This window comes from Tigriopus californicus, chromosome 9 (assembly GCF_007210705.1).
Source record: "Tigriopus californicus strain San Diego chromosome 9, Tcal_SD_v2.1, whole genome shotgun sequence".
Lineage (NCBI taxonomy): Eukaryota > Metazoa > Arthropoda > Copepoda > Harpacticoida > Harpacticidae > Tigriopus > Tigriopus californicus.
Window position 1 is genome coordinate 5,305,583 of NC_081448.1, and position 9,509 is coordinate 5,315,091.

Sequence of the window (9,509 nt, forward strand, 5' to 3'; positions counted from 1 at the left end):
GATAGCCGTCAATTGGATTTGCCTTTGTATAACTCATGGAACCATTGGAAGCTTCATGGAACATGAAACAATGGCCCAGGAAAGTGAAAGCCTAGTATGAATGGTCTTTTGAGAAAAAGTTTGTCACTTATTTGTTGTGCTTGCGTTTGTAATGTTAATCAGAGGGCACAGGCAAAGTGATATCCTATGTAAATTATCTTGTTAGTTCCTCCTGCAGATGAATCGTTGTCAATACAAACGAAGTAATTATAACTTTGATGTTTCTTGCATATTGGATTGCTGCTCAGAGAGCCAAACCAATATTGGTCAATCTACTTAAAACCTCTCAATCTCTTTCTTTGTTGGCTTTGTTCCAAAATCTGTGGAAAAGGCGACAAATCTGTTTCCTGTTCCATTTTCCTTTTCCTCTTCATATGGCAAATGCCGATTGATATTGGAACTTGTTGAGACGGGGGGGGAAGGAAAAAAGAGAGGAAGGACGAGAAAAAGGGGAGAGAATCGAACAAATACCCCATCACTTGTGAAAACACTGCTTTGGATACTCCAGGTGACTACTACTTTACTTTTTCCATTTCAAATTCCCAAATATCGCATCTTTTGTCATTGTTGAAATTGCCCACTTGAACACATGACAATAAACAGGTTTTTTTTTCACATAAAGATGTGAACTTTTTAACAGTGATTCGTGAGGCCTGTTGCTTGACTTGGCGTTCCCCCAAAGTCCATTGGGTGGGATTGGTGCTCCATAAGGGAACTTGGTGGCTTGGCTTACACACCCAGTTCTTTTGGCATTGAGGAAGCCACAACTTCCAATATCCCGATCAATTGGCTTTCAAAGGGAGAGATGAGCTTTGCCACGTTTGAGCTTTTTAGAGCCTGGAATGTGGAGGGCTAAAAGGGGAAAAAGTATGTCAACTGAGCAACAGGTTGCCGGTGCCATTCGATCTCACACAGCCAGTACGAGTCCTACTGGATCAATTAGGTTCCATATGACGACATGGATGATTTGGCCGAGTGAGTGAGTGAGTGAGATAATGCTCAGATCCTGTCAGCAGGAGATCAAGAACCATTATGAGCAATTCAATTCAAGGAGCTGGAAAAAAATGGTGGGTCTTTCTTTTTTTCTGTAGAAATTCTGCATGGGGGCAAGCGAGCATAATCTTGAATGGCAGTTGAAGCTGTTAATAAGCGTAGCGATTCCATTTCCCTTGTCCGAGAGGTCTTTTTCTTAGCTCATATACTACGTACACTTACTTACCACTATGTCAGGTTCGAAGCGGGGCTGTACCGCCAGGATGGAAAATCGGATCGTCATGATATCGCATGAAGAAATTCGGGCGAAATCGTAAAAAAAGGTTGAGAAAGAGTCCGATGAAGTCTTGGGAAAATGTCACGAATTATGAAGTATGTTAGCATGAAACCGGCTGGAATGGTGAAAAAAAGTGTACAAACGACGGGGGAGTTCGTCTCGTCGAGGTTCAGTTTGAAGCATCGAATTAATGTGAGTCATTTGAACCGTTTCTATGTATGTTGCCAATGACCATGAACGAGAGCAAAGCACTCTCGAAGAGCTAATTCCAAACCTATTGAGTCTGGTAGCCCCGTTCGTCTCTCCCTTGATTCGCTTGATACCACTAATGACAATCAATTTGTTCTTCATCGTTGGGATGGTCGTAGTTGATCATGGTCTGTCCTCCAGACGATGGTGCTAGACTTATCGTCCTCAATGGGAGTCCACTGATGGAACAAATAAATCTTGATGAGAAAACGGAGATAATCAGGATGGAATGTCAAAGATAAACCCGCAAGAATGCTCAGTGGACAAAGTTTGAAGACGATCTATATTTTGAATGACTGGATGGAGACAAAAATGCATCAGGCATTAGCTTGGTATTCTCCAATGGTTTTCTTCCGAGATTTGGAATTGAAACGACGTATTTTGTATGGGGCTCAAGTTTAAGATCGGTATGTTTCTCATTTGGTTGTCAATATTTGTGCCTCGTACATATGTGGAAAGAAAATGAAGCCACTCTTAGTTCGGCATTCCTGCTCTCATTCAAAGACAAACGAGGTAATCATAGAATTCGAAGGAATGTAATGGATGACGAGGTGGGCCAAAGATATCTTTGCTTCAGATTTCGAAGAGCACCATATGTAAAACTCATTTGTTTGAAAGGAACACCACGAATGCCTCCCTGGATGTTGGTCACCAATCGCTTTTTAAAACAAACGAGAAACTCCATTTTGAGCAACTTGCTACTCCACCGATAACCTTCAGGTAGCGATATATAAATTTAATTTCTTCATCTCCGAATTTGGCCAGATCTCTGAATGAGCTTGACGAGAATCTGTCCAATCATAAGAGTTATTCAGCAAGCTTCAAAGCACTCTCATCGAAAAATGGATCTTTATGCGTCTGTATTTCTGGTATGTGACGTGAGGTGAACTATTCACTCCCCCCCCCCTTGCCCAACCTACCCTACCCGTTGCTACATGGATATTGTCCGCTATTAGTCAGCTTAAAGATGATGTTCCGTAATAACGATCCGTAAGTACAATAACAGCAGCATCCAAAACGTAGTGGCTGCCCCTACTACATGCACGTACAGTATGTGCGTACGTTCAGTCAGCCTATGCACTACCATACCACTTCGCGTTCTACCCAAGCACCTTGGGCTCGTCCCTTCGATCTGTGGGATTCATTGCTAACGAAGAAGGTAAAGGAGTCTATCAGGAAAGATGAGACCACACAGGGGGCAATCATTCGGAAAAAAGTCTTCCTCTAATTCCATCCTCCTTTGGAAGGAAGCAACTCGCTTCAGAGGAGAAGACAGCGAGAGATACTATATGTGTGTATGTAGTACGGTACGTACAAGTCCAAGTCCACGAGAGTCTACGGATACGTCCATACTACAGGGACTCTTGACTGGAAAAAGGGAACGAGAAGCGAAGAAGAAGAAGAAAAACTCTTGATCTTGGGCTGATGTACAAAGAGGGACGCTCTTTGGGTTTGCGTGCAGAATGTTATCGCCTCATCCAAGTCGAAATATGCTATTTAAAAAAATTTAGGATGGGAGAAACGACGATGATGAAGATCAGCAAACCGAGAGAGTGAGGAGTGAAGTGGTATGATGAAATGGGAAAAATCGAATTCCACGCTTTATCATGTATTCTTTTTCGTCTTCTTCTGCCTGATCGTCGCTTCTCCGCCAATGCTTTATGACTCCAGTGAAAAGAACGTGTTTTTGATAACGTCTAATGAAAGAGTAATTATCATCAATCGATCTATTCACCACTAAAATCAAAAGAGCAGCCAGTTCTTAGCATGAGATCGTTGAACGTGTGAGAAAATTCCATTCATTCTTAAGCTTGACGAGTCATCGTCGTCAGGGATGGCCTTCTCTGAGTTCTCTCTGATTGTAAAAGTATAACTCGAAAAAAATCATCCCAATTCCAGGATCCTTCACAAACACACGACGTATGCCAAAGATTAGTTAGACGCTAGGTTCAGTAATGTTCGATTCCTTGGCTTAGCCCAGTGCCACAATTGAGCAATGTCTCATTAGCTAATTGCTTTGGGAAAGGCCACTCAACAACTTCCAATGAAGCCACCAACCACTGGTGGAACAACATGACCAAAACCCGCTGGGTTGGTTGGACGGACGAACGGATGAAGGAGGTGTGCACTTCTACCGTGTTCATTGTGCGAGGTACAGCACTATTAGTCTAATACGTAATTGCCATATAGAGCAGCTTTTTCAATATGGCTTGATAGTTTTTGTTTATGGCCGGACCACCACACCCAGAAATAACTTTGGAAACCTGAACCCAGTTATTTGCAATGTCGAGCAAAAACTCTCTCAATATGATTAGCAATTTCCTCATTTTCCGCTGCCCTTCATAACCCCTCTCCCTCCCTTCCACCATCAGCCCTTCACCTTCACTCATTTCATTCCTTCAGTGTGTGCGTCAAGCAACCAGAGAAGTCGACCCCACAAGATTTTATGAGACTTTTTTCCAGTGACATGTGATCATCGCGCTTGTTTTTTGCCCAAGTTTCCGCTCCTCCTGAGTACGTACATACCTACTATACGTAACTGATTGTAGTTTTCATTTTGTTGGAGAGATTCACCTGATAAGAACTCGGATTCGGATTCGGATCCTGTCCTTCCTTGTCCTTGGGGTATTAATATCCTCAGACTTCGTGCTTGGCCGACAGGACATACCTACATAGTATATGAGAGCATTGTTAAAATGATATGTGGCTCTCCACTTGAAAGTTAGATTCACTACCGTGTTATACTGGGTAGAGATGAGTAAGTCGTCGCTCTCCCACTTGAAGTGATACCCTGAAAGTCCCCAAACCCGCTGGCTGTTACCGTGTTACTGTTGGTGGTGGTGGTGGTGGTGGCTGTGGTTGGAAAATGTTCCCTCTTCTCCTTGCTTCTTTTGCCATTCAGACCATCAACAAGTTGAAATGGAAACTCGATCCCAAAAAGAACCCTCTCCTTATTCAGCTACCTCACTGTAGAGCACTCCGTTATGCTGTGGTAGTGGTATTGGTACCTTGTGTTCTGCGTGTGGCAATGATTATGCCGGTAGAATTCTGAAGTTCCTCTAACTTTCAGCGGGCTTCAGTTTGGCCTCCCATTTCTCAAGTGCAATAAAAGTGGATTTTTATCGAATTTACATCCTGTTCGAATGGGGAAAAGGAGTGAAAGAGAATCACTTAGCGAGGCAGTTTGTATGCAAAAGCCGTCCTAGAATGAGGGCAGTTGTTGTGGTTGGGATAGCAGTTGCCGCAGGGGCGTGTTAGTACGTAAGTGCTGACATCTTTTGCGGTTGGAGGCTTGGCTTCATCTAAGAATGAAGGGTGTTTTACCACCTCATTGAACAAGTTGGCAAATCTCTTTGGTTCAGAACATCCTTATCGCTTTCGAAGCGGCTTGGTCTCCCGCCAATAATCTAGCCCAGTTCAAACCAAGAACGCATTGGAAACCGAACGAGGGAAAAGAAGAGGAAAGAGGACATCTCCTCCCAAAAGTCATCCCAGACCCCACAAAATCTACCGTGTCGAAACCTTTTTTGTATGCGTGCCTTTGGGTGATCGATCTTCACCATCGTTTGTCTTGGGAGCCTTATACTACTGCTACGACTGTACTATTGTTGCTACAGTGCCTGCTAGCCCAAAACATTATCCCAAATTCTCGACTGCCCTCTCTCTCGCTCTTTCGAGACGAGCTGGGTTTTGGAAACCCCAATTTTTCCCAAGTATGATTAGTTTCAATCAAACAATGAAGTTGAGGCTGGGTTTGATTGAATGCGGCAATTTCCGTTCCTCCTCGGTCGTCTCCTCCCCATTCGATTCCTCCTCTCTGTTTGGACGACCAGGAGTCAAATCAAACAAAGACCGATCCATTCTCAAAGTTAGCCAAGCTACTGTACATAGTTAAGCGCTCAAGAGCACGAGAGACTGACTTCGATCGTACTTGCAGGAGAGAGGGAGAGACCACGAGCGACCCTCGCTTGGGTTGTAGCACTATTTTATAGACGACATCAGATCTGATTTCTTTGACAACAAACAAAACTCCTGGGATGGCCCTGTTATCAAGTCATTAGTTTGAACTGGCGAGTTCACAACCTTCGTTGTTTGGCCGTCTGATACTTGGAAATGGGGTTTAGCTCATCACCAATGATTTTCGGGATAAGACATCAGATGAAGAACTAATTTAGACAACGTCGGGCACTTTTTATGGGGATTGAGAGCGGAATGCCAAAACGTCCAAAGGCGAGCTCCACCACAAACCGTACGTACGTTCGTACGTATTAAATCGAGAGGCTGTAAAAAGCAGTTTCAACGATTGAAAGGAATTTATCATGCCCTATCATCGACGACATTTTATGGAGCAAGAAACCCACTGCAGCTCTCGACTGATAGACCATCCCACCTTCGTAAGCCGTCCTGGCTCATGATCGACGATTTCAACGAGTCAGTTCGGGTTGTGAGGCAAGTTGATGACTGGACCTCATTCTCACCACATTGCTGCCAATCCAAAGCTTGTCTTCTGATCTGGCTCCACTGTTAATTAAGAGATGCTTTATTGCATCAATTCGATCCATCGCTTATCACATGCTCAACACGACAACTCGTTACAAGAAATCGACCGAATCTGGCCTGGTCCGAAACAAAGCATCATCTACCCGTCCATCAAAGTAGCGATTTCCTTGGCCTAATCCCTCGATTAACATTGAAAAGTGAGAGGCGTATATTCAAGTAGATGACTTACCTTAACGAATTGTATCAGTCTTCGAAATGTCACTTTGAATGTGGAGATACATTGAGCAAGATTCCCCAATTGACATTTGGCCGGAGGGGAGATTTGGGGTTGGGGTTAAAAAAAAGAGAGGGCCGAATAATCTGGATCTTCTCATATCGCGGGTTTCTCTCTTCCCTGAGAAAACTGGTTTTTATTCCAGCTCATAAGAGCCCATGGGATGAAGGGGCACGAATAGCGATGGCAAATGAGGGTCGTAACTGGAAATTTATGTTTCAGATCGACTTGTTCGAGATAACAACTTCAAGGAATGTGTGGATCGCCAATGTCACTTTTACGTAGATCGCTCTAAGTCAGTCGAATTCGTGACGACAGTCAACATCTTCACCCATTGGGAATGTACTGGTACATAGTATTCAACGTGGTTATCCACATGCTAGCAGCACATAATTGTAGGAAGGGAGCCTGATCGTCGTGCAGGGGTTCCAATATGTGTTGATAGGCCGATGACTTCAAAGAATCGATCGGATGACGGGGCACTCTTTCCCAGCCCATTCAAATAAAGAGGTGAACAGAATTTCTGACAAGTCATCCTGGCCGAGTGCTACATGCAACCACTATTGCTACCACTGCTACTACTACTACTACTGCTACTCCTACTCCTGCTACTGAAGGTAGTTGTTCTGGTGTATTAGTAAGTAACATTACTCGAATAAGAGAACTGCTGATCTCTGACTTGTTAGTAGCCAGCAGGTTCCCACTGAACAACCACTCTTGTTCCAGTGTTCCCGAGATGTTGCTGGTGGTGATAGCGATGATGATGATCAAGTTGATCCACAAGCAGCTACTTGGTTCACCCTCTCCTATGGTGTCTGGATTGATCGTATATTTCCCTTTTAACGCCTTTTGACAATGTTATACGAATCTTCCATCAGGGTCGGTGGCTGCCGAACTGACTCCCTCCAGACGAATTGGTGTTCAATGCCCAGTTGTGGATGGATAGATGGATGGATGGATGGATAGATGGAGTCAGTGAGTCAATAGACAAAATGCTTCCCAGAATTTGCCACTCAGCCAGAACGTCAGCACCGAAGTCATCCCAAGTAGTCAATCACCGGCCGATTTTCAGCTCCTATTGACATATGGAGGGCGAGAACAAGACTTTTTAGCAACGTCATGACGTGATTTATTCGTGAAATGAAAGAGCGTATGAAAATGGGAAAAAACAAGGGACGAAGATGGTCTCCTAACCATGCCGTTTATATCGAGGCAATGTATTGGAGTAGATGAAATAGATGCCACATCATTTCATTAGTGCGCCAAGAGACCCAAATTACCATTACTTATAGTGAAAGTGACAAATGTGAATAATGATCCATTCATTGAGCTCAGTTCAATTTGGAACAAAAAAAGGCTTCAAAGAGATTTTTCATCCACACAAAAAATCCTAGATTGAACTAACACTCTTCTCCTCGTTCCCGTGGTGGTGATGGTGGCGGTCGTGGTGAGTGTGGGGAATAATAAAGTCAATTCAGGAAGCCAAACTCAACTCCCATCGTGTCTCATACTCACCTCAAACTGGACTGGTCACACCGCCGAGAAGACCAAACGAGGCCAGGGATCCAGTGGACCCGGTGTGCTACCCCCACATCCACCACAATGGTAATGATAGGAGATGCCCTCAGCTCAACATAGACGAACTTGGGTCTCTATTCGACACACTGGCTTAACCGGGTATAGTTTGGGGATGACCAGGCACTTTTCTCTCTTTCTTTCTCACTCCAGTCAGTCAGTCACTCACTCAGTCACTCACTCACTCTCCATGTGACTGACTGTGGGGATTGGGTAATCCAAGGAGCTTGGGTGTCAAAAGCGTTTGTCCAATCTATCGTTCCCAATCAGTATACCGTCTCCATGATCTGATTGTTCATGTTTTCAATATACCCGTATAACCCTTTGACATTTCCTTTCCCTGGGAGGGGAGATCGAGGTGCCCTCAAATGGTCTCACAAGTAGATTGCTTCCTCCCCAGTCTCTCTCAGGAGCTTATGAAGGAGTGGGTCTTCCTTCCTTGCCTCGGTGTCTCATCTTAATTACCTCTCTCTCTCTCTAACCGTTGCCTAATGATCTTTTCAATGTGACCAAGGCGTCACCCCACAGATGGTGGTTGGGATACTGCATGGACGTACGTATGTAGTATAGATTACAGACTACACAGCGTTCCTGTTTTACTTGCAGTACTGTATGTGAAGTTTGTGGACGTTGGGGATGGGTAATTTTGGTTCGAACCATCGACGCTCTGTCTCTCGGCCGTCCTAGGCGCTTTTTGGTCTTCTTCACTTGTTGTCAGTGGCGAACAGCTTGTCAGCCATGTCGTCGTCGTCTTCGTCGTCTTCTTGGTGGTGGTGGCTACTACATAGATGAAGTGCTAGTCGGTAAGTCTAAGCTCCCCTTAATGTCTCATGTACTAATTTGTTTCAATATCGCCATGACCCTGGGGGCAAAGCGTTTATCATCCAGAGTCAAGACACTTTTTATAGGCAATATCGTCGGATAGGAAATTAGGAAACTCAACGAGGGAGGCATGGGGATGCTGATGCTACTGACGATGATGATGATAATGATGCTCTTCAACTTGAGCCATAGCTAGATGCTAGAATAATTTGATCGCCAAGCGTCTTGGCGATCGAGTGATGATTTATTTACCAAATTTGCCCAAGGACCCATTTTTTGCTACTTCTTGCCCAGCTTTAGTAGAATGAGTGAGGTGAGTGAGCCAACAGTGACACACATACACACACTCATGCACGCATGGTGGTGTCTCTTTCTCTTTGTTCTTTGCTCGTTGAACACTGGCTCCTAGTGGGGTGTTCGCTTTCAAAATGCCGGTGGATAAGAAGGAGGCACCTCATTGTGTTTGATATCACTCTCATGAGCTTCGTCTTTGTTCAGTACGACCAGAGATGAGTGCCGATGGAAGTTCAAGAGGCATCATCCCCTTAATCTTTTTATAGATTCTCCCATGACTGACCCATAGCTGCGAGCGATTTCCAAGGGTTCAAGACAGGAGATGTGTATCACATCTCAAGAGGCAGATGATAAAAAACACCTACTCCTACATTTGATGTCTCGAACGACAAACTGACAGACTGACTGACTTTTAGTGATTCGGAAAAGTGATCGCCCCTGACCTCGATAGAGAGAACGAGGGAGAAAGATTAGTGGATGTTTTTG

At 44.3% G+C, this 9,509-nt stretch overlaps 1 long non-coding RNA gene across 1 annotated transcript; it reads right to left on the bottom strand.

Annotated features, from left to right (window-relative positions):
- Positions 1–538: 538 nt before the first annotated feature.
- LOC131886770 (uncharacterized) lies at positions 539–6,362 on the bottom strand. The gene is made up of 6 exons (XR_009373948.1): positions 6,288–6,362; positions 4,294–4,693; positions 4,133–4,226; positions 1,259–1,424; positions 971–1,093; positions 539–891 (listed from the first exon to the last, which is right to left on the bottom strand). It is a non-coding gene; the product is annotated as an uncharacterized LOC131886770 (long non-coding RNA).
- Between the last annotated feature and the right edge of the window lie 3,147 nt (positions 6,363–9,509).